General features: G+C 45.6%; 1 protein-coding gene across 7 annotated transcripts in view; it reads left to right on the top strand.

The window, feature by feature from the left end:
* DNASE2B (deoxyribonuclease 2 beta) overlaps window positions 1-25419 on the top strand; it is a 534491-nt gene that overhangs the window by 158959 nt on the left and 350113 nt on the right. The gene's annotated exons all lie outside the window — the stretch shown is intronic.

The raw sequence follows: 25419 nt of genomic DNA, 5'->3' as shown, positions 1-25419 counted from the left end.
GTGTTTAAACAGGTATTTCAATCTTCCAGCTATTACGTGAATATTACGAACTCTATGCTCCTTGGGGACATCATTTAGGCATTGATAGGGTATCCAGATGGTATCCCCCGGAGTTCCCCTTCAATGCCTGTGCGCAGGACACCCACTTTTCTGATTGTGGATCTCAAAATGTCAGCACACGTGCTTTTTTTTTTAAACCAGCCAGTCCTGGCGCGGAAATCCTCACGGTGGCCAGGGATGACCGGCCGCTGTGGAGCAGCCGGGATCACGTGACCGCTGTCAAACACGGCTGTGTTCCCAGGCGGGCTGTTTTCAGCCGTCTGTGGCAAGTTTTGCTGCATATTCACTGTGTTTTACAGGCTAATAATTGAATGCTGCGCATTTGTACTGATCTCCTAGGATACTGGTGTACCTCTGGATAGCAAATGCATCGCTGTTAAAACATTCTTGCTCCCAGTACATGATACTTTTTATTGTGATGGGATTGTTGTTGTGCTGAGGAGCACGCATTTCTTGAAAAGTAAGCTTGTGCGCAAATACAATGGTTGTATTATTCTGTTAGGCACAAGAGAGGCAGACCCCCAGTTGGCCCATATGAGGAAACAAATGTAAACACGATTTAACACAACACGATTACAACAAAAAAAGAAAAGTCACCAATGGGCACCAGACAAACATAAATGTTTTGCCTATGTTATCCCCCCAAGCGTTTATCAGAAAACCAAAGTACTTCACAGCAGTGTGCCATTTGTATGGTGGCGTCCTGCTGCAGCTAAGCCCTGCACAGTGCGAACACTGCTGGTAGTCAAATACTGGTTGCCAGAATACCTAACGCAGTAGTACAGGGAATCAGCAAGGCTAAAATTTCGGAAGGGGTAACCCTTCAAATGTTGGGCGAGGCACTAACTTCAGAGACTGTGTGGGAGGACCAACCTACTTTTGTGGGGGCATCTAACTTCTTGACACATTCTAATGAGACTATTCTGGTTCAGCTTCAATTTTACAAGCAGTTACCTCCCCCTTCACGTCTGAACCCACACACTTAAGAACTGCTGTGGGAATTAGCTGTCTCATGTCCTTCCCCCCCGCAACCCCCTTTTTTTCCAGTCACTCCACTGCCTTTCAAGTACTAACCGCCATCACAATTTCAATTGCCTAAAAATGTATGCATACAAATGCAGGTGCTAACAAAGAAACGTTTCCCATTTATTTATTGTCTGTGTCCTGTTATGTCCTACTATGCCTCTGTAGGTCAGCCGGGTCAAGTCAACATAGCCCAACATTTCGGGAGGGGAGGGGGTACAGCCCGATCTGACCAGTGCCCGTGACGTAGTTCCTGCGCTATCGCAGGATGCAACGCAACTAGCGATTTGCAAGCCGATCATTTGGTTCTTAAGTGGGGAGTGGCATTGTCACTGTAACTTAAAATGATGCATTGCAATGCATTGTTCAACCCACTATTTGTGTCACATGCTCAGTTGCCAAACTATAGACTTGTGGTCCCATTTATGAACTTTGCCTCATAGCCACCCACACTGCACATTTATCCTTGGTCCACCCCGCAACCAGCCCTACGCACACGATATGTACCTCCCACCATTCTACACGGTCCTACTAAGGACACTCCTCCATATAATCACCATGCAAGACCTCACCATGTTACACTACACACCTCCACTAGTGTCCGCGCACAACCTGCCTAAGCAGATTGACATAATCACTAGACTGTGTATCCTATTACAGAGGAACCTCAAACGACGCGCAAGACTCCCAAGACTGTACGACCCTCTACCTAAAAAAGTATCAAGTAATGCTACTACTAGCCCTTGCAAAACTAGCCATCCACAGCACCCCCTCCGACTAAACAGCAGACTTTTCCGAGAGCCCATTTCTGCCCCGAAATGCAATCTTAAGGTACAGCCTTCTCTGCCCCAACCAACACAGTCTGGGACTAAGGGTGCTCTTATAAATGCCTGCTCTATGGTTGCCCACGCAACAGATATCGCCGATCTATTACAAAAAGAAAATATAGACTTCCTAGCGATTACTGAATCCTGGCTCCACCCTGCAGCTGGTCCAGCAATTATGTTAGCCATCCCAGATGATTACACCCTGCTAAGACTAGATCGTACCACCTCTCTAAAACTAACCTTACACTGAGACTCTCTCCACCTCACAACAATGATTCTTGTGAATCCCTTACCGCCAAGTTAGCCATATCCAATACTCAGTCAGTATCCATCCACCTTACATACTGACCTCCAGGCCCTCTAGGATCCTTCGAAAAGGACCTAACAAACATCTTGTCCAACAACTTTAAAAATCCCTCTCAAAGCATCATACTAGGAGATTTTAACCTTGGCTTCAGTGACCCTCTAGACTCTAATGCTACCCTAATCAATAATTCCTTAGAAGAATTAGGTTTTACCCAAAAGATCACAGCTCCCACCCACACCAAAGGGAGAACTCTTGACTGGATTGCCGAGCACAACTGCCCAATTACGGTCACGTCCATAATGCCCCAGTCCTGGTCTGACCATCATCTGATTATGTTCTCATTAGAGGCATCAGCTCCACTGCTTATCGATAGTATAGCACCAGCGGTCCCCACCAGAAACAAAAGAAATATTACTCCAGAAAACCTCTTCCCAATGATATTACCCACTCTCAACTCCATCCCAGACCACACTGATCCCTTCACTATGGTAGATATGTACAACAAAGCAATGTTATCATCCCTTGATGTCATAGCACCATTAAAAATGAGAAAGAGCAAACCTCGCAAACATGTGAATACCTGGTTCACTCCACACCTAAAAGCAATTAGACTAGAGAAACGCTGTTGCGAAAAAATATGGAGACTAGATCCATCTGAGACCAACAAGAATAACTTGTATAAACAAGCCACCCTCTATAAAAAAGAAATTATTCTTGCTAAACAAACTTCCTACAACCGCTGCATCTCCCAAGCCAAGTCTAATACCAAAGAGCTTTTTGCTATTCTGAAAGAGGTAGAATCCTCTATCCAAACCCCAGACTCCTGCCTCAAGGACAAAAACTGGTGCACAGGCATACAAAATGCTCTGGCCAACAAAATTACAACATTACAAACTAAGATCAATAACAAAAAAGACACTCTTCTTACCACCTCGAAATCTAGTAACATTAATACAACAGCACTGCTACCAATTTTGACTCCACCGTATGCAGCCATCCTTCACTTTAACTTTTGCAAATTATCTACCAAAGAGGTTGAAAAAGTCATCTTTACGCTTAAACCTTCAAACTGCCATGGTGACTTATGCCCAGCGCAACCCATAAAAGATGCAGCTCGTGAACTCTCCCTTTTCATTACCAAACTTATAAATCCATCCTTCACCTCAGGCATCATACCCAATAACTTGAAGCAATCCTGGGTCCTCCCACTCCTCAAAAAATAAAATTTAGATCCCTCCATCCCTACCAACTACCGTCATATCACCACAGTGCAATTCCTACTTAAAATCCTTGATAAAATAGCGTACCTACAGATCGAACACTACCCTGAATACAACAACCTCCTAGGAGTCCGACAGTCAGGTTTCAGACCCCAACATGGAACCGAGACTGCGCTTGTAGACCTTAAGGCACAAATAGATGAGCTGAGAGATGAGTGCAAGACGGCACTACTGCTGCAACTTGATCTCTCAGCAGCATTCGATTTGGTCGACCATGAGATCCTCTGCAAGCACCTAGAGACAGCAACCTACTTCTCCCAAGAGGCAATCAACTGAATTCAGTCCTTTCTCAACAACAGAACAATGCGAGTCTTCTCCCCGTTAGCAGCTGCGGACCCAATACCTATAACTTGCGGTGTGCCACAGGGCTCCTGCGTCTCGCCCACTTTGTACAATATCTTTACGAAGCCCCTTTTCGATGATCTTGATGGTCTGGGTATCACCTACACAAACTATGCCGATGATACCCAGATCCTCATCCCGTTGACAGGGGATTAAGACAAGGATTTGGCCTTTGTAAACAGAGTGTAACTCATCATCCAGGCATTGATGGCCTCCCACGGTCTATGCCTGAATGATGACAAAACGGAACTCCTTATCATGGGCACAACAGCTAACCTTAACAAACTTGGCCAGAACTACTCTTCGTTTGAAATTGACAACAATTCCATTGCCGTGGCTAAGGAGGTTAAAACCCTTGGCTTCCATTTAGACTCTACACTAACATTCAAAAAACAAGTTAATGCTATGGCATCCGCCACATCCTATACTTGCAAACTCATCAGAGCAGCGAAACCTTTCCTCTCCTCCAAAAATTGCATCACCTTAGCCAGAGCTTTGATCCTGTCCAAGTTGGACTATTGTAATGCCCCATACGTAGGCAGCAACAAATACATCACAAACAAGATTCAAATCTTGCAAATGAATGCCTTAAGATCAGCCCTTAGTCTCCCGAAGAAAGCCCACATTTCAGATATGAGAAGATCTGTCAACTGGCTCTCCACCACAGACAAGATCTTCCTTAAATCTGTCTCGTTGATCCACAAATGTCTCCACCATTCTGCCCCTCTTTACCTGTCAAAAAGATTTACCAGACAAGTTTCTTGCGGCCCCTCCAGAAAGCTCAACTCAAACCTCCTATTGGTGCCAAGATTCAAATGCACTATGACCGGGGGGAGTAGCTTTCCCGTCAAAGCAGCACAACACTGGAACTCTCTACCACCATCCCCAAGGGAAGACCTTCCTTACATACAATTTAGATCCAATCTTATCCACTGGATCAAGGAACACGACAACTAATGTACCTGCTCCTCTCACCTACCCTATAGGTTTAGCTACAACTTGTAAATTTTGTACATTATAGTTTCTGTAAATATGATTTATTGTATCTGTTATCAATGATGCTAATGTGTCCAGTACTGTAACCATAGCTGGACTCCATCCATTTTGCCATATGTAACCTAAGCTATACAACCCTCTTGTTGCTCCTGCGCCTTGCTACCCCTGGGTTAGGTGCACATTACAAATAATAAAAACAAACAAACAAACGAGGGCACAGTTTTTGAACCGCTGCCAAATTCGGTACAGCAACACCCATGTCGACATCAGGGCACATGTGGAGGATCCGGGGTTCTGACACTAAGATGGAATTAAAAATAGCATGACATCATGGATTTCCTCCCCCTGCATCTCCCTCTGTGCTCCTACTTTCCGCCCCATCTTTACAGTCCATCCTCACTGAGGCAGCAGTACAGCTATACTAGCGGGGGTGGGCGCCTCGGGACCTATTTCAGTTCAAATGGGTTGTGAGGCTCTGGGCGGCCGGGGGAGCACACATCTGTAGCCGGCCCTGTATACGGCCAACTACTATGTTATACCGAAAAAGTAATCACATAGCCGAATGATACATATAATATGTTGGCCAGAAGCGAATCGCATCATGTGACAAACATCGCAATCTGAGAAACCTGAATGTAACAAAGGGAGTCCATTTTGTGAAATGCGGCCATTTTCTTTTTTGTAACGCTTTGCAAATGGATTCTATGCTTTAGATCCGCCCACGGTGCCAGGGCATGGCGTGAACTTGAAATGCTAACACAGACAGGAATGTAGAACTGTTCAGAAATACATTGTTTTCCCTCTCACTAAATCCTTGAAGCCGTGCAAAAGCTGTGCCTAATCAGTAGTCCAGGTGCCGGTTTGTCTTGCAAGCACTGTTGTAAAAGGCAGTTAAACATGAATTACATTCTTCTAGCAGTGCTCATTCACAGAGGATGGTATTTTCTGCTTCAGAACTGCCTGACCCTTAGCTCATGAGCTGTAGCAAACAGATAACATAGTATGGAATGTTTCTCTACTAAGAACAAGATATCCTTACCGAGCCAGAGCTCCATGTTCCTCATAACAGAAAGCTGTCTCTGCAGCCTTTGCTAGAATAACTAATGTTTAGACTGAATGAAGACTTGTCATAATGTGTCATAATTGTCAATCACTGAACCCTAGCCTGTATGACATGTATGAGGGCGGGTCAAATAGCATTAGCAAAGGATGATGTATGATGTATATATATTGCTGCTTGAGCGCTGTTCGCTCTCTCTCGCATCTCACGGGGTCTAGGAACACATGTCGTGAGGCGTTGAGACCCAGTCGGCTGACTGAGATACTCTGAATAAAACCAGGCTTGTTTGGAAAACAAACCCCGCGACTGACGTGCCATTTGGATATATGGTTATTGTGCCTTAAATCATGTATGGCCATTTGTGGCCTAGCAACTATACCACTGTGGTCTATGACTCTCATATAAAGATATTAGAAAGTATTGACATTTTCTTCATGCTGTATCCTCCAACAGAGAAATCGTGCCAGAGGAGTCTGGAATTCATAATCAACTGCTGTGACATCACAGTAGGAGGAGGCAGCTTTTTCTCTGGTAGGCAGTTCCCCTTTTTGGGTTGCTGTGTGTTGTAATGGAACTCTGGCCTGCATTCTGTGGCCAGAATTCGAGGTTCCTTTTTCAGTTGGTGGGGCTTGGTGGTGGTGCGGCTACGGGGTTTGCAGCTTCAATAGAGCTCCTTTCTTTAACGCCTACCTGTGTCCCACCATTACTTCACTGTGAAGTGTGGAGAGAACCTGGCATTTTTTGTTGCACCTGCTGCAGTGCTGGTCAACGGGGACAGGTCAGATGGTGATGAAAAGGGAATACAATTATTGATGTGTAACTTTTAGCTACGGCGTGTGTGCCACCTTGGGGCTACAAGTACATCACAGGTTTCTCAAGCATCGCTCGTGTGCCATTTTCCAGAAACTGCTCTCTGGGAAAATTCATGGGTGCATGATATTTGAATCCGGGCAAACATTGGCCTTGTAAAAGAATATTCCTTCTGTGCATTTTTGCACCAGGTCAGTCTTCCAGAGTTCAAATAGGGAATGGTATTAGCTGTGGTGCACATTGAAAGACCACATTTTTTTCACCGGGGCAATGTTTTCCTCAGTGCTTATATTGTGCAACATTGCACTTGAACCACTGCAAAGTTTCTGTTACGCGGCACAGATGTTACCCGGAACCCGTCAGTGGAGCATAATCCATGCCCTTTCCATCGTGTGTCGTGGCCCCGTGTATTTCCATCTGACACAGTAAGAACAGTGACCTGGCCCAATCTGTGCCTTTTCTGTCCCTGCGCCATCCACACTCTTTTATTCTTTTTTTCCTCTCTTTTTCACCTTTGCTTCCTTTCTCGTCATATCTCTACTGCCGCTCCTTTCCACACCCACCCACGTCCTCCCTGATTGGCTAGCAGCTCCAGGAAGCCCTGCAATTGCTCTGCTGCACAGGAAGAGTCATTTCCATTGCTTGTCGTGCGCCCGTGTACATCCATCTGACACAGTAAGAACAGGGAACTAAACCCCATCTGTTCATTATCCATCCTAGCACCAGCACCATCCGCGCTCTTTTTTTGCTTTATTTCTTTTTTTCACCTTTTCCTCGCTGTCGCTTACTTTCTTGTCCGCCTACACCCTGTTTCTCCCCACACCCAGCCACCCTGTCCCTGATTGGACAGCTGCTCCAGGAAGTCTCCTTAGCTGAGTGCCACAGGGCAGCCTTGCCGAGGCAGCCAGCCAAGGGCCAGAAGCAAAGGGCAGCTCCCATTGCCTGTTTGCCCTGTTTGCCCAGGGCACCCCAGCCAAGCCACACACCTGTCTGCAGCAACCTTCAGTCAAGAGACAATGGCATTTGTTTCTTTTGTGTAATGTTAATTACATAGCTAAAGTTAGGTGTTTGAAGCTTGGTGCGTGTCAAAGTATACCTAGTATATTGAAGTTAGGTGCATATCTAGAGGATAGCCACAGCTCTGACCCGAGGCACCCATGTAGTCCATAGCCACTGTTTGAATTTAGAGCATATTTTACAGCAAAGTCACTATTCTTGCTGCGCTCTAAAACTAGACAATTTATTGCACGTAGATACATTTATGAGGGTAGCCAACATATTGCACTTAGAAGAATTTTGAGGATAGTCAATGTATCACACTTAGTACTATATACTAACCACCCCTGCACCTGCTCCCCTCCTGCATACCTCCTAAGTACTACAGATGCCGAAGGGTCAGCCACACAATACGCGAAACACACAAAGCACACATCCAACATAACACACATTTCCATACAACAAACAATCCCAGACACTGGACCTTACCCCTCCGGAAACAACAAGCCAGTGCACGCAATCACACTCACCTAGAAAGCAGACATGCACAGATGCCAGTTTCTCCTGGTTCTACAATCATCAACAGAAGAACACATCCTCTATCCTATCCCTCTTCCCTCACTAACCCACCCCGCCCTCTTAGTTACAGAGCGATGTGAGCACTTGGAGACTATGCTATAACAGTGCTTGGTATAAGTCAAGTTAACATAACGTAAGATATTTGATAGCTAAGCATCTAGAACTCTAATGATTGTGCCTTCTCTCCTCTGATACTCCCTCTCAGCTCCATTTCCTGCTTTTATCTCTCCTCTTTACCTTCAGTGCTTAGAAGCCCTTTTGTACAAGAAGACAACATAATGACACATGACATAGCAGGTATCCGGGTTATACATCCAGCAATACATGATGTCTTCTGGGGGTTCTGATAACCAGCAGAGTGTGGATGCTGACTGGCCTAGCTGGGCTGCTGATCGTCAGCAATGCATGATGTGTTCCTGGGTTCTGATAACCAGCAGGGTGTGGATACTGACTGGCCTAGCTGGGCTGCTGATCGTCAGCAATGTATGATGTCTTCCGGGGGTTCTGATAACCAACAGAGTGTGGATACTGACTAGCCTAGCTGGGCTCCTGATCGTCAGCAATGCATGATGTGTTCCGGGGTTCTGATAACCAGCAGAGTGTGGATACTGACTGGCCTTGCTGGGCTGCTGATCGTCAGCAAACCATACTGTCTTCCGGGGGTTCTGATAACCAGCAGAGTGTGGATACTGACTGGCCTAGCTGGGCTGCTGATCGTCAGCAATGCATGATGTGTTCCGGGGGCGCTGTGTTCCGGGAGTTCTAATAACCAGCAGAGTGTGGATACTGACTGGCCTAGCTGGGCTGCTGATCGTCAGCAATGCATGCTGTCTTCCGGGGGATCTGATAACCAGCAGAGTGTGGATACTGACTGGCCTAGCTGGGCTGCTGATCGTCAGCAATGCATGCTGTCTTCCAGGGGATCTGATAACCAGCAGAGTGTGGATACTGACTGGCCTAGCTGGGCTGCTGATCCTATTGGAGAAAGTGACGGTGGACTAACAGTGGTAATAGCTGTCATGGCTTCTCAGATGCAGGCACTTTTTAGTTTCAAGCTGCTGTGACTGTATTCCTCCAGCTCATTTCAGTAGGCACAGCATAATGTCCAGGCATTCTATTCGTACACAGTAAAAAAAACAAATGTAAAAAGGCACACATGGATGTGCTTTACTCCATACTGGCAAATTCCTACATGTTTCCCAGCAAGAATCGATGTCCACGAGAGAACTCGTGCCACTCCCTCCTCTCAGTGTGCTCCTAGTCCCTGCACACACATTAATAAAGGACGTGACAATGTGCTGTGTATTTCTACTGATATTCCCGGGTTGAAAATCTCTCGATATTAAATGAAACCAGGACGCACACACGAACATGTGCTGCAAATAGATTTATTAGGCGAAATAATCTTACTAATGTATTTATTGTCAGCTTTCCAGTTAAAGGGAAGCAGCAAGGCGGGTTTCTTTATTTAAAGAGTGGCGATTTTAATTAAATGGTTTAAGATTGCCTCTTCAGTCCTCCAAATAATTTTGTTTGATCAAAAAGAACATTCTTAAAAAAGACAATATCGTTTGCAACACGAGCTTCAAAGTGCTTAAGTAATTAAACCAATAAACTACCATACGGTAAGAATTGGGCCCACTTTAGTAATTGTAAACTCCTTTTCAGAGGCGGCTGTGCCTTAAGACATATAAAGTCGTAGTAGGAAAACCGGAACGTTTAGTTTCACGCCTCTTGCATGTGTGCGTGTGATGATCCTGCTTGTTGCCTTAGCGCAAGTCATTTTTGCCGACCTGGGTAAAAACAAGTGCTGTGTGTTTCTGGTTGTGAAACGCCACACAAGTCTTGTTTGACTAAAGAGAAAGGACCGAAGGTCGACCCGCTATCGTCTGACGCCAATTCTGGATGACCATGAGTTTTTTAACCCCAACCATTCGTTGACACTCAACCAATTCTGAAGGATATTTTTCAGTTCACAATCAGTACCTCTTTACGCCAAAGAACAACAAACATAGCTGCAGTCGCCAAACAAGGAGTCAACAGAGCACTTACGTCAGACGCTTCCGCCAAGACAGGTGCAAGAAACCCGCTGATCTTCTGCCAGAAATCTTCTCGCTCTTAAAATACTAAATGTATTTAGCAATTTCTTCTTGCTTCTTTTAAGTTGTACTTCAGCAGAGAACTAGGGGAGAAACACAGCACAGGCCCTGCTCCACCGACTCCCAGAACGTAGTTTGGCTAGTTTGATGAGGTTTTGAATCACATAAATGACAGCAGGGTAAGGAAATACCAAAACTTATCACGTGTTAATAACTGAGTCATTAACATTTGATACACAATAAAGGATGCTCTAAATGTTTCCTGGAGTGCGTGTCTAACGTACGTCATCCATTGAGCCTGATACCCAGAGGATGTTGGGTGGTGTTGCAGTGTGACCCCTCCTGGGAGCATGGTAGCCCCCAGGATGTTGTAACGGGTTACGTGGCAGTAGCCACGTGACCAAGATAATAAAAGAAGCGAGCCGCTTCCGGCTCGTCAGTCTCACCACGATCTGTCTGACTCCAGCATCGTTCTTGGGAAGCACCATGTAGGTGCTACGCTGTGTGTGCTGGGCCCAAGGACGGGGCCCAGCTTAAGGACGGTGCCCCTGCCGGGCAACGCTGTCCGGACGGTGCCCCTGCCGGGCAACGCCGTCCCTGTGGGTCACCCAGCCATGTGAGGCGGGTTGGGGACGCGACCCCGGCCTGGGTGCCCCCAGAGCCGGGGCCGCGGTGAGCCGGGTGCCCCCGGCCATGTGTGCGCTGCTCCGGTGGACCGGAGCGGGTGGGATGAACCCCCACCCCTGTGTAAGCGGCCCGAGCGCCGCACCTGTGTGTGTCCGCCGGGTGTTTCCCCACATAAGCATGGGGCTGCCCGGTGATCCGGAGCAGCCCCCAACAATGGCGACGAGGAACAGGCCCGCGAGCCCAAAAGAAGGAGAAGTGTGGCGGGCCCGACTCCAACTGGGCCCGCGAAAGGAGAACAACGTGGCGCGGTGCTTGCCAGTCCCCTGAGGGGGACAGAAGATGTCCTCGGCCATGGCCCGGGGGGAGGAGGATGTGCGGTGGTGGCCGCATGGGCTGCCCCCCCCTCTCTCATCTGGGGGGAGGACCGTCCCCAGGGTGAGGAGAGAGTGTCCGTGGCGGCAGCCGCTGGGGAGGTGCTGCCCCTCCCCCACCCAGCAAACGTCACCCCACGAACAAAGGAGTGCGGGCCCGACTCCAACGGGGCCCGAGAAGGGGAGTCGGTTGGAACCACAGCCCCCAACCATGTGGGAGTGAGGTGATCTGCGGCGCCGGCCTCGAGAAAAGGGGCGAGTCTGCCCCCACCGCCATTAGCGGGGGCGAGGAGGCTGTTTCCCCTCTCCTGTGGGGGGGCGAGAGTGCCCCAGCGTCGGCAAGTAGGCGCTGCCCCTCCCCTGTGACCCATGGGGGGGAGGAGCGGCGAACATCGCCGCATGAGATGTGATGCAGGCCTGCAAAAGAACTGCCCGGCCGCGAGGGTTCGGCGGCGTCGGCCGCGACGGGGTGAGCCTACCCCCACCAACCGAAGGAGGGCCGAGTCCCATCAGGGCCCGAGAGCCGGGAGGAAGTCCGCGGCAGCCCCCAAGAGCCAAGGGCATGCCGCGGGCAAAAATAAATGGAGCGGCATCGGCCGCAATGTAGAGAGGTGAGCCGCTCCTCCCCTGCAGGTGTGGCGGCGTGTGCCGCGCAGCAGGCGCCGCTCCCTGGCCCTCGTGGTATCCGGGCCCCCGTGGATGAGGGTGGTGCTGTGCTCCGTTGCTCCCCACCAGTAAGGGTGGGAGGAAGAAGGCTGAGTGGCCGCCCGCATGGGCAGGAGGTGAAGAGGTGCAAGCCCCCCTGAATGTCTGGGGCAGTGACTGGCAATGGCCATACATCACTCAAGAGCCAGAGGGGGTAAACCCCGAAAAGGAAGGAGGAGTGCCGGGGATGGGCGTCAGTGTGGTGGTATCCTGGTGCCCCCACCAAGCCCTGCCACCGGAGGTTCCCTGCCGCCTTCCTATAGGAGAGAGGAAGTATCATGGGCGGCCGATGGTCAGCGTGACAGGACTCGACCACCAGTGCCCCCCTCAGACTGTGGACTTGGCCGATGTGGCCCCTGGGCCTACCCAGGTGCGGCTTTGCCGGCCCTCGTTTTGACTTTTGATTGTGGGCAAGGGGAACATTAAGGAAGACCCCAACTGGTCTCCTGCAGCTCCACCAGTGCAGAAGATGAACCTCATCATCGATGGCCCCATGAAGTCCTGGGGTCGGCCTACACTGCCGTGCGTGGAATGGCCTAGCGGGTGGACAATGTTGGGTGGTGTACTTGGCGCCAGTGACTTGAACTGGTGGTTGTGTGTTAGTAGGACCACTCACCCAGGGTAATAAAGGGTGTCGTAGTAGAGTGGTCCTAGGAGTAATAGTGTATAGTTAGTGGTATATGTTTTGTGTTGTTGTTTATTAAAAAATGGAGTGGTGTTGCAGTGTGACCCCTCCTGGGAGCATGGTAGCTCCCAGGATGTTGTAATGGGTTACGTAGCAGTAGCCACGTGACCAAGATAATAAAAGAAGCGAGCCGCTTCCGGCTCGTCAGTCTCACCACGATCTGTCTGACTCCAGCGTCGTTCTTGGGAAGCACCATGTAGGTGCTACGCTGTGTGTGCCAGCTTAAGGACGGTGCCCCTGCCGGGCAACGCCGTCCGGACGGTGCCCCTGCCGGGCAACGCCGTCCGGACGGTGCCCCTGCCGGGCAACGCCGTCCCTGTGGGTCCCCCAGCCATGTGAGGCGGGTTGGGGACACGACCCCGGCCTGGGTGCCCCCAGAGCCGGGGCCGCGGTGAGCCGGGTGCCCCGGCCATGTGTGCGCCGCTCCGGTGGACCGGAGCGGGTGGGATGAACCCCCACCCCTGTGTAAGCGGCCCGAGCGCCGCACCTGTGTGTTCCGCCGGGTGTTTCCCGACATGAGCATGGGGCTGCCCGGTGATCCGGAGCAGCCCCCAACAGGTGGCACCAGCACCAAACCCAGGCCTACCAGATTGAATTGTAGATCATCGTTGTGGTGCAGGGTCGGATTGGCCCCTCGGCCTTTCGGGCCGTGGCCAGGACGAAATCGTCCCTGGGGAGGGGGGGTTGGTTTCTGGCCATACCTGGGCCGGTTTGGAAGAAAACAAAATTGAAAAAATATATATATTTTTTTCATTTTTTTTTCTTCTTTTCAAAAATCCTTTCATCCTTCTTAGGTCGTTACATGAGTACCAACACAGGTTGGGTGATATTGTATGCACATTTGTTCTATAAAAAAAGAGCTTAAACGTAAGTGCTATACCATAACATATCATCATTTAGCCTTCGACGTCTGCTTGCATTCACAGTATTTTAGTGTACTTGGGTACAATGCTGCCACTTCCTGTTTTGCCAAGGGGTGAAAGGTCGTGTTTCATCACTTCCTGGGATGTCACTTTGGGGTGGGGTCAAATGACAACACTTCCGGTGATGTCATCAGAGGTCAAGGGTCGGGACTCGAGGGGTGTGCCACTTTTTTGAGGCGAGGGGTGGCCCACTTTTTTTTGGGTGAGCAGGCCTATTTCTTGTCCCAGTCCGACCCTGTTGTGGTGAGTTTTGGATACGATTGAGAACAGTTCGCACACACATTATTTCTTCGACTTGCAGATCTTGAGTGTCCAGTTTACAGGGATGTATGGATCTATGAAATAGAACTCTCATGATTTAAATGTTCTTTGTCATATTGAAGAAACAGCAATAATGCCATATTGTAGTTGGGTTAACAGATATTAGTATTGAGTCAAACCCCACTGCAGAAGGCATCAAAGCGCCATTTTTGGAGTGTAACATTTGGTGAGCATGGTTAGGGTCTAACGTTAAGCTAAATTTAGAGGCTTCAGTCACTTCAATAAATAGATGGACACATTACATGATCAAATGATGGAGGCGTTGCATTCATCAAAAAGGAACAAGCAAACTCTAGAAGCTTCCCCAAATTGTCTGCATCGGGCTGTGAATCTCTTCTAAAATGTATCCTTTCTCAGCACACTCTTTTTCTTACTTTCATGGCGATCCTAAACAACTCACCTTTGCAGACACTTTATGCCGCTTGGTAGCCAACATCATCCTGGACTACCCACACATCACTTTCCTGGGTCATTCTTTATTTTTTTTAACTTTATTTATAAAGATTCACATCTCTCACGGCTACATTTAATGCAACAGTGTTCAGCTGTACATTGCGGGAATCAACAATAAACAATGCCCAACCATGGGTGACGCAAGCCAGATTTACAGCGCAAAAACAGTTACCATTGCGCTTTAGCCTATGCTTCCCACCACATCTCCCTCAGACAGCCTGGTCTGTGGGTCAGTGGACTAATGCATCCACTACAGGTGCCTGTGTTTGACCTCATGGTTGCAGGTCCATTCAGCCCTTCAACCTTCCCAGGTCGATAAAATGAGTACCATTAAGTTGGGTAACAATAAACATCTGTTGTTAGTGCCAAGGTGCCCCTTCAGGGCTGAACCTGTGCTTTACAAATACACCTGTTATGTTGAACTACAAGGTAAGCCACCAGGGGCCCCAAATATCTCTCTGCCATTTTGCACCCTGCAAAGTGCACCATAATCCCTATCAATGTCGCTTAGCCAGATCATGTCCTCCAACCAGGCCATGGCAGCAGAGAAGAGAATCCCGCCACCTCCACCCAGAAGTCCTACACACCAGGACAGGACCACAACATATGGAGAAAGGCTGCAGCCTCCCCGCAGGCATCTCAGACATCTGTCATCCCTAGTAGGATCAAATAGGTAGAGTGTCATAAAGCAAGCTACAAAACCTGGGCTGCGCAGGGTGGTGGCAGGAGTGGTGAGGGCTATTACATGCAGCAGATGTCATCTCTGGCCTTATTACAGGTGCATTAGATGTGGCAGGATGACATCTGCAGGAAGAAAACACAAGAAACTCATAGGGAACAAACAACGCACCCGAGCAAGCCTTGAACTGCAGACAATACAGCCCCAGCAGCCCGGATACGGCCTGGAGGAATTGGCAGGCACACAGGGCCTGCAAACTCGCGTGCCAATGCCCAGTGCGACGCCCACACCAGCGCGCATGTGCGAGAACCCCATTGCACATGCGCAAGCCTTGAATCTTCGTTCGCGCTCCTCTTTCTTCCTGAGCGGGCGCAGAAAAGAAGAGCTCCGGCAAAAAAAAAAAACTCCTCGCAGAGCCTATCCTTGCCAGAAGCTACTCCTTCGGCCCCGCGAAAGCAAAAGATAAGTGCACGCGATATTGGGGAGTGCAGCAAAGCCCTCGTAACGCATGATACCAGGCTGGGAGGGACCCCGGTTCCCGCAGTGACACTACAGAGTATTTCTGTGGATAAACAATGCATGGGGGATTAACAGCCACTAAGACAGTACGAACTGGGACTAACTGCATGTGAACGAGCACCTGGTCTCGTAACGAACTAACTCAGCATTCTGAAAACGAACTGTGGATACGCTAACAAGCGGTAGAGCGCACACTAATTGCTTTTCCCTTTTGATAGGCATAACGTCTTTCTGACGCCCGCGATCACAGGGGCTTTGAACTATTGAGCCGTGCCGCTCAAGCACACACAAAAAACCAGAGGTAAGTGCCTGTATTTTGTATTTAATTTATGTTTCGAGCACATTGAAGTAAGCATGTGATAATGTATAGAAGGAAGGTTCCTTCCAAAAGTGTTTTAGTTATTGTGCTGGTTGTAGAAAGGGCCACTGGCGCCCAGTGTTATTTTGTAAGCAGTGAGTGCTAGGGGGATTAACCAGTCTTCAAATCAGGCGCAGTTACTGCTGAGACTTAACTCAGTGCAGAAGCATACTGAGTGCTTAGTCTCAGCAATAGCATTGGTGCAATCTTATGTGTAGTGTGAATGTGGTGTTGTGGAGGTGGTGTTGAAAACCTAAGCATCACTAAAAGGCACAATGCCCAAAACAGTAAGGCTCTCAGCAGAGACAAGAGCCGAGGAGCATACCTTCCCTTGTTATCATTTACCCTACCCAATTACCCTACCCTAAGCCACTACCCGGTTACCCTAACCCCCCCAACCTATCCAACCCGTGGACCCTAACCCTCTTTCCCCGTGGCGGTCGCGGTGGCCTGTGTTCTACACAATCCAGGTGCCAAGACCATCAAGGGGAGGCAGGAGTTTGTGCTGCTTCTGCGCTGGAGGATTGGCTGACATAGATGGAGGCCCCTATGAAGGGTCTTAAGCTGGATCAAGTTATATCTGGGTAATTTTAACATCTAGGTTGGCCTCTCAAACTGACCTACTGACTAATCCGGAACTGCTAAACTCATGACTCTGCACCTAGAGGACTTATCAAGAGGCCCACACACTTAGCAGGACACACCCTGGATTCAACTTTTAGTCTGAGAGATCTCCTTCCCAGTCCCACTCCTCTAGTGCCACCAGCTAGCCATCCCTTTCTAGACAGTAACATGTCACGACAATACACACACACACACAACAAATCCACAACTTATCTCCAGCCCCCATTATAAAGAAAAAAGGGCCAACTGCTACTGTATGACAAATTCCTTTAACACACTTGTTCCTCTTCAGAAACACATACACTCTGCCAAAAAACTCACACACGCAAGTAAGTCTTGCAAGATGGCCATATCTCTTCCATACCCTTGTAGAGGAGCAGGTGACTGCATTTACCCTAACCCCCCTCACTGCAGTCAGACTGGAACAGCAGGAGAAGGGCTATATGTGGGACTCCATCTGTTATGCCCATACCTCATCGAGTGTTTGAGAGAAGATATGCACTCAGACAACCAGACCGAATGTACCCTTGCACTGAAGTGTGGAAGGATGCCATATGGAAGTATGTCAGCACACACCATTGGACATCATGGAGCACTGAATAAAATCTGACGTGGGCAAAATGATGCCATAAAGAAGATACACGAAGCCATGCTGAAACTATATGAAAATACTGAAGAGTGGCATTGTAACTGAAGCAATAAGAGAAACATGTACACATCGATAAAGTTATCATGAATGCAAAAGAAGATAAAATAACTTGCTGACCAATAAGTGTAAATACTCAGTAACGCAAGATAGAAAACATTTATAGAAGCTTGTGATAGAGGAATATATAACGTGGCAAGGGTAGCAATTATTGGAAAATGGACGCCGGCTCGTGTAAATATTTAATTCAACTACCTAAGAGGCCGACCAGGGTTGGAGAGTCAGGAGACACTGGAAGAACAACTTTGTGTGCAAAACAAAGAGGGGTTGGGATCAAGGAGACTATTTTTAAGGAATAGCTGCAAAGCGCAAAGGGAGGCAGACGGATGAGTCATGGACATGAGACATATTTCTCTAAGATTAAGAAGAAAACATCTGCAAGAGCCAAGTATTGGACAATTAAAAGTGTATAATGTCTATGCAAGGTAGAGAGAGTAAGCAAGTGTCTAGAGGCCAAGCGGAGCAATGTCACCTAGTACAATGAAATCAAATAGCAGTAAATTAAAGGCTGAAATGGACAAATTCATGGTCTCTTCACACGTGACACAGAAGTTGAAAACTAGTGCTATTAATTAAGCCTCAAATGAAGATAGTGATGTGCTTTCACTCCTTTGAATGCCCTAGAACAGAGAACAGGCAGCAAGGTCAACTACAGATGGTAAACTTGGGCTCATGAACGAACTGATGAGAGATGATGGATTAACTGGTAAAGAAGGGATAATCTGACGTGATCCAAGCAACTGGGTTTCGGTTTCCTTACGTGCTGCTACCTGAGTCGAAAGTCCAAGTTTGGGTCAGAATTCCAACCAATCAGTGGGTCTAAGGGGAAACCTGCTGTACAATGATGTATAGGCCAATCAGCCGCCTTTTTGTTTGCTATAATTAGTATTATATGTATGTAGAGGTAGTTCGAGGGTTGTTTTACAGATAAGAGACAGCCAATGAAGTATTAACCCATACACCTTCTATAAGTAGATATGTTCCCTTAATCCAATCCCTCCCACTAATAGGTTTTATGGTTTGCCACGTAGGATGACGTCATAGATGACACATATTGGGGTATAAAACCCCTGTGTAATCATGTTTGTGTGTGAGCCTGCAAGCATCAGTTTGAAGTCTGCCAGATGACTCTGCTTTATTAAATTGAGAATAAAGTAGTACTTTGCCATATTCCTTGAGTCTGTCTGGTTATTTGGTCTAAGATCTTTATTCGTGGTTCTCTCTAGCATAAGAGACGCTTTAAGGTGATAGTGCACATGTTGGTAGCAGTGCGGATGGTTCAGGTCTAATCGACCTAGGCCCAGATTCTCAGACTTTTATGTGCTCCCAAAAGAAGACTGCAGAGCTTCCTGTGGAGAACAGTACACAGTAAATTACATGAACAAAGATACGGTTGTCAGGTTCCACTTTGACAAAATTCCTGTCAGGTCCCCATAGGTGCCCCGTGGACAGAAGGCGAACTGGTCGGTTGAGGGAGAGTCAATGCCGCGGGACTCTAGCTGAGCCACGGGCATAAGTAGAACATTAAAAATGGAAAAAATAGGTAGAGGGACTGTGTTGTAAATAATATTACATGGCCTGCGATAGCGACCATGTAGTTATGGTTAAGTTGCTAAACCCATAGGAAGAGCACGTTTTGGGCAGCTTATAATTTCGCTCCCCATGGACGAATCCTGCCCAAACTTTGCAAAAAAAGTATATGGCCCACTCTGAAGTTTGGTGAGATTTGGTCCAGGGGGAGCAAAGTTGTAGGGGAGTCCCAAAATTTATTTTTTTCCCATAGACTGAATGGAGAAAAAGTTTCTGTTGCGCATACAGCCCAAACCACTGGACGGTTTTTCACCAAATTTGCGGCAGGAGCGGTGGCTTGGACCCAACATTTGTAAATTTGGTGAAAATCTGTCCAGTAGTTTTTTTTTTAAATGACCAAAAAGTATGTCTCTGAGGACAGGACACTGATTGGTTAATCGGCTTGCGTCATGTCCGTGGACACGCAACGTGTTCTCTGATTGGCTGGGATGAAGGGTGAGGTACGTCACATTGTTTCGATGCACCCGTCATATTAGATCCGCGGACAGCGTGGCGTGGAAGTGAGCATAAATCCAATTTTGGGGATTATTTTGTTGTGTGGGAGTGCTTGGAGAGGGTGGGGGAGTTAGAGATGCGTCAAATTCTGTATTTGTTTAGGTAGCAGGAGGCCTTGATGTATCCGCGGTGTCCACGGTCACTGTGGTTGTCCACGGACATGCCAAATACTGGGCGCCCTACTGGCTATTTTACTTTAGTATGATGTTGGTTTTGGGTTGTTCGTAGAGCATTGATTGTAATCATTTTTAGAATGTTAATTGAAGTGGATAGGTTTTGAGGTGGATGTGTTATGTTTTTGGGTTGTGGATATTTGGTAGGTGTTTGATTCTATGGATGTGTTATGCTGCGGTGGTTGTGGCCAGGGCCTAGAGTCTTAGGTGCATGGCCATAGGCCATAGGCCATGCACACAAGACTCTAGGCCCTCGCCACAACCACCGGAGCATAACACACCCATGCTACCAAACATTTTGACTGTGGTATGTGGGCTGCTTAGGGGATACATGTTTTCAAAAGTTTGCGTACTGTTTCATTTGTTGAGGCTGTATGTAGAGTTTTGGCCAGGCCATGCAGTCACGATTGTACGGTTTGGCAACAAGCACTGCAGCATAAGATACCCATGGAAGCAAACATTTTGGATTGTGGTCTATGGTTAGATGTTTGCTTGAATGGGTGTGTTATGCTGTGGTGTTTGTTAGTCCATTCATGATATACTTACTGTTTGACTTTTTGTGGTTGCATGCAGTTCTTTCATGACATGGGTAATTGGAGCAGACATTCTTTTTCAATCTCCGTGATAAAAGAAAAGATCATATGTCAGTGTAGGTAGTTCATAATGAATTATTGCATTGCATAATAGAAATGTCTGTATTTTGTTGACCCTCATAGTTAGCACTTTAGAAGTACTATAGTTCAAACCAGTGTACTGTGCAATTTGCTCAGTTCATGTGTTTGTTTATTAAATCATTAGGTCTGTGGGAAAAAAATTCATGCTGGATTAAAAAAAAAACCTTTCTACATTGTGGTAGAATATATTTATTTCATTGATTTCAGTAGGAGGAATTGAATAGGTGTATGGTTTTGATTTGGAAGTGGTGGTAGTATTGTTGCGATTAGATAGTAGTTGTTTATTTCTTTTTCGATTTTAGTGGTATTCATTTATCTCTTGGCTTGTTGTAGATTTTTGGAGCAGTTAGATACCTGTTGGCGTATTCTAACTGTTTATTTGTTGTTTCATGCTATTCATCTATCTGTTGGCTCGTTGCAGATTTTTGGGGCAGTTAGATACCTGTTGACGTATTCTAACTGTTTATTTCTTGCTTCATGCTATTCATCTATCTGTTGGCTTGTTGCTGATTTTTGGGGCAGTTAGATACCTGTTGGCGTATTCTAACTGTATATTTCTTGTTTGATTTTAGTGATATTTATTGGTTGGCTTGTTGCAGAATTTTGGGGCAGTTAGATACCTGTTGGCGTATTCTAACTGTTTATTTCATTCACATTTTAGTGGTATTCATTTATCTGTTTACTTGTTGCAGAATCTTGGGGTAGTTAGATACCTGTTGGCGTATTGTAACTGTTCATAGTTTTGATGTTAAAGTTTTGTTAATGTTCATGCACAGATCAGATATTAAATTTTGGTTTTAAGAATATTAAGTAAGCGTTTACAAAATGTGCTGGTAATCTCTGTTTCAGAGTAATGGTACTATCATTACATTCAAACCATCCACATTTCTTATTTATGGTGTCCAGTCATTTTGTTGAATACGAAAGTTTCGAAAGGCAAACTTTTGAATTTTTTTTTGTTGAAATGCCATTCTTTCGAATGACAATTTCTTAGAAAAGAATTCGAAAGTTTGCCGTTCGAAACTTGGGTTATGGTTAGGGTTGGGGCAGGGTTGGAGGTGGGAGGGTGGTGTGGTGATTGGGGGGCTGGGGAGGGAACCCCCAAAATACACTAAAACCCTGAAACGTTACATGGAGCTGTCCAGTGCTGAAATTACAGCACTGGCAGCTCCATCTAACGTTTCATCGTTACAAAAAAAAACATTGAAATGCTACTTTTGTTTCGAAACTTTTGTTTTTCAAATCTTTTGATTAGAAACTATGACTATGAACCCTTTTTATATATGCAGTGTAGTGACCTGCATTGATTGTGGCTCCTGCATGGTAGATTATTCCTATTGTTGTGAAGATTTTCTTACCAAGTGATACTTGACCATGTGTGAATCCAGTCAGCTTGCAGTTGTTTTGGATACCATCTGCATTGTAACGTAAAAGCATTACTATTACTTATTTACTATGTGTCTGTATTGGTGAGGTGGAACGATTATCGGAATTGCAGGTACTACATAATCTGCCATGGTTTGCATTTTGTACAAGTTGCTGAAATGGAATGGATTCAGAGTTAGGTATGGATACATACACAACGCATTCATTAGGAACTTCTTCTTGTACTATGTGCCTGCAAAGAGTGCATGTATGTTTCCACATGTATGAAATCTGGAATATTTCATTTATCGGTATGTTTTTGTTTTCTAGTACTTGTAGTAAGTACATTAGAAATTCTTGTGGATCTTCTTGTGAGTTTATAGTGAATTTGACCATTCCAGCACAGTAGTCCAATTCTTGCCTTATTCCAGAAGCACTGTAAGTGTTGTCAGGATTGTTGGTTGCATTTCTATGAAGGACTAACATTTGCAAACACAATAGGTCTGTACCGTATAAGTAAATGTTGTCAATAATTGGTGGCAATTGGAATAGAATATCTATTGCTACATTTGAGTAGCAATTTACACCAGTTATATTTGAAAATATGAATGGACCTGACAGTTCTGTGTCCAAATCATGTGTTCGGAGTGTGCGTTGCTTCTTTGAAGAGGTAATTGAGTTACTTTGACCATAGATTCTTCTTTGGTTGTGGTCCTTGATGAAGTATTGGCTTCTTTTACTTTCTTTGGAGGAATTGCTGTGAGATCCTGCATAGATTAAGTCTGAAGTAGTTTTCTTTTACAACATTTTGCTTTTTGCGGAACAGGATAGGTTTTTAGATGGGGTGTAGAGTGAACGCAGTCTATTGTATTCTAGAATGCAAGGAATGTCAACATTTACTTTACTTGCATCAAAGTTGATTAGTAATAGTCCGTCAAGTGTACGTAAGCGTGATAGTGCTACATAGCTCATGCCTTCTTTAAAGACTGTGCTACCAATATCTATCAATGCTTTATCTAGGGTAAGACCTTGTGATTTGTGAATAGTGACTGTGTATGCTAGAGTTAGAGAAAATTGTTCTCTGCGTACATACACGTCTTTGAAAAGAAGGAAGTGGGCTATTGAGCATCCTTTCCTTTTAACTTCGGATAGTTTGTCAAAGAGAATATTGACAAATTGAATGTTGTTGTCACGTGGGTGTGTTTGAAAGCCAACAACGGTACCAAGTGCTCCTTTAACTAGTCCTTGCTCCACATCAAGGTTACGTTTAAGCATTACTCTACAGTTTAAAGATAATTTTTATATTTTCTCCAAACCAGCTGTGTTAGAGATAGAGTTTTCCAAGGTGTTTAGCCTTGTTGTGGCTTGTTGACATATGGGTAGTGTCATACCATGTACGTCCAGTTTGTCTGTGGAGCCAATTTGAACTATTGGTTGGATTTCTTTTTTTAACATTGTTTCATTAAATTTTGAACAGCTTGCAAGAGTTGGCATCAAGGACATACAATTGACATTTGTGTGTGCTAATTGTTCCATGACATCAGTAGCACATGAGTTATGTCCATAGAGTGCATGGATGTGCCTGGTTTTTAATATAGATTGTGCTTCTTGTGATAGTACATCAACTCTAATACTTTTAAAAATGTTGGCATATGTGAGGTCTGCAGACTGACGGATGTTTTCAGTTAATATTCTGTATTGGAAATGTTGCCAAAGGTTGACATTTCTTATGCTGCCAAGAATTTTACAGCACAGTTTGTGCCTTAAGGTTTTAAAAATAGGTTCACCTTTCACTGGTGTTAATTGAAGAAGATCTCCAAAAACAATAATGTTTTTTTCTCCAAAGAGCTCTTCGTAGTCTGTTTTGAGGACCTCTTGTAATCTGAGGTGAATCAAAGCCACATTAGGTTGGAGACCATGCTCACCTCATCTATTAGCAGCATCTGCATTTGTTTGAAAACTCTGCGTAGTTCCATTACAGCATCTGGATAAAGTTTGTAGTAGCCTGGTGTTCTACTGGAAAGAGTAGTAATCGGTGTAAAGTGACACCGCATATGTTGTAGATGTTGTAGGCAGCTAGACCTGTGGAGGCAGTTACAACAGCTGACAGTTTGTTTGTCATTTGTTGCTGATGATTTTGATTAAGAATGCATTGCCTGAACCAGCTTGACCACTCAGGTATAGTAGTATAGGTTTGTAGTCTTGGCAGGTACAGTTTTAATTCTCTCATGTTGCATACCATGTTCAATTTGTTTTATTAGTTCTTGGAACATTTTTCGCTGCTCAGTGTTTAGTTGTGATTTCAGTACAGGAAAGTCTTCTGTAGATTGCTCATACTGACACATGGTGTTTTCTACTTCTGTCATGGCTAATTCTGCCTCATTTGCTATTAGTGGCTATCCAAGTGGTTCTTGGCTTCCTGATCCAGAAGGTTGATTACTGTCAGGAGTGTCCACATCTAGTTGCGCGTGGAGTTCTTCTTTGTGTTGCTGTTCATTGTGCAACATTGTTTGGTACTGTGTAAAGTTTACGTCTGTTATAGTGCTTTCATTTACTTTGAAAGCGTCTTCATATGAGTCATAGGTATCCAGTAACTCTTCTTCTTTTCTCCATGGTTTAAAAAGTTGTAGCAGGGACATGTAATAGAGTTCTTAATGTTGAGGAGTTTTTAATGACAATTTGATATGATTAATTAAGCTGCGTTTGGTATGTTTCACTAAGCTGCCTTAACAATTTGCCGCCACTCTGTATCTACCTTTCTTTTCATCGGGTTTAATATTATTTTTGTATGTGAAGTTTTGGGCTATGTGGCATAGACACATGGTTTCCAAAGTGGTACACCTGTTTGGGTAGTATGTGTCTAGTAAATTGTTTTTGAATATGTCTTTGCTGTTGGGATCATTTTTGGCTATTGTTTCTATGTCCTCATGTGATTTGAGAACTCTTTTTCTAGATTTAGCAGGACCAAGACTTAGCCATACTATATTTTCAGATTTTCCATACAAGGCAGTACCGGCTAAACGGTCTGCAGCTTCATAGCAGCCACATTCTCTATGAGAGAACATTTTTATGCCTAAGCTGTACAATTTCTGTGACAGTGTTTTGTCAGATGATATGTAATCCCAGAGGTCTTGAAGCTCTGTTTTCTCTGCTTTGGTTAAGTAGGCCATGACATATCGTGCAACTGCAGTGGAATTGTCTGCAATGTACTGCACATCTATGTTTGCATTCCACAAGAGGGCAATGATTGCATTGTAATCATTGATGTATTTTGATTCTTCTGTTCTTTTTATGTAATATGTTTTCTTAGGTGATTTACCTTTGACACTATGTCTAACTGAAGACATGAAGTTGTTTACTTGACCTTTTGTGAAACTGGTCTAGGGAAACCAAAGCGGCATTTGATGTAGTATTTCCCTTTGTTTTTATATTTGCGATGACAATATTTCCCACATTTGTGTCTTTGAAATTGTAAAGTTTGTGCATGAAGGTCACTATGTGTTGTATGTGAAGGGATTTCACAAGTGACATATCTTTGGATAAACTGAAAAACTGTGGCATAACTGTCCTGACCAAATTTAGGAGCATCTTTAATCCACAATAGCATGTGGATGTGTGGTGCTCCTCTGGCTTGGTATTCTTTTCTCCAAAAGAAGTGTTGCACTTCTCCGAGGGGAGGAACAGTTTTATTACAAATGAGGTATAACATAGCAATGAAGCGATGATGGAAATATCTTGATACATTTACAGGATCTAGAGAGCAGAGTTCTCC

The sequence above is a fragment of the Ambystoma mexicanum genome, chromosome 1q (assembly GCF_040938575.1).
Source record: "Ambystoma mexicanum isolate Mex_15411 chromosome 1q, UKY_AmexF1_1, whole genome shotgun sequence".
Lineage (NCBI taxonomy): Eukaryota > Metazoa > Chordata > Amphibia > Caudata > Ambystomatidae > Ambystoma > Ambystoma mexicanum.
The sequence above is the reverse complement of the archived record's forward strand: the minus strand, read 5'-3'. Positions and strand labels throughout refer to the sequence as shown.